A 382-nucleotide genomic window follows, 5' to 3' on the forward strand; every position below is an offset into this window, starting at 1 on the left:
AGAATGGTGGTTATGAGAATTAAGTTTAATCATAATGTGGCAACTTGTTGGCTATGTCATCTCAGGCTAATATATTACTGAGGAATTTCAAGCTCCATTTTTTCCATCTCTGAGATGATAGCAATAACACCTATCTGAATGTATCTTGTCAAGGTTATATAGGACAATATATCTAAAATTAGGTGCATGACAAATGGCAGCAAATAGTGACACTGATTAAAGAGATATACAATAAATGATTCTGAAAATATAGTACTTTGAGGCTAGCATAACTTTTATACACTAAGATAAACCCACAGTATGGATGAATTTTTGACAATGTATACATTCCTTAACCATGACCCCAAACAAAATAAACATTTCCATCACTCTCCAATTGTCC

This window comes from Otolemur garnettii, unplaced genomic scaffold (assembly GCF_000181295.1).
Source record: "Otolemur garnettii isolate 467f Iridium unplaced genomic scaffold, OtoGar3 scaffold00012, whole genome shotgun sequence".
NCBI lineage: Eukaryota > Metazoa > Chordata > Mammalia > Primates > Galagidae > Otolemur > Otolemur garnettii.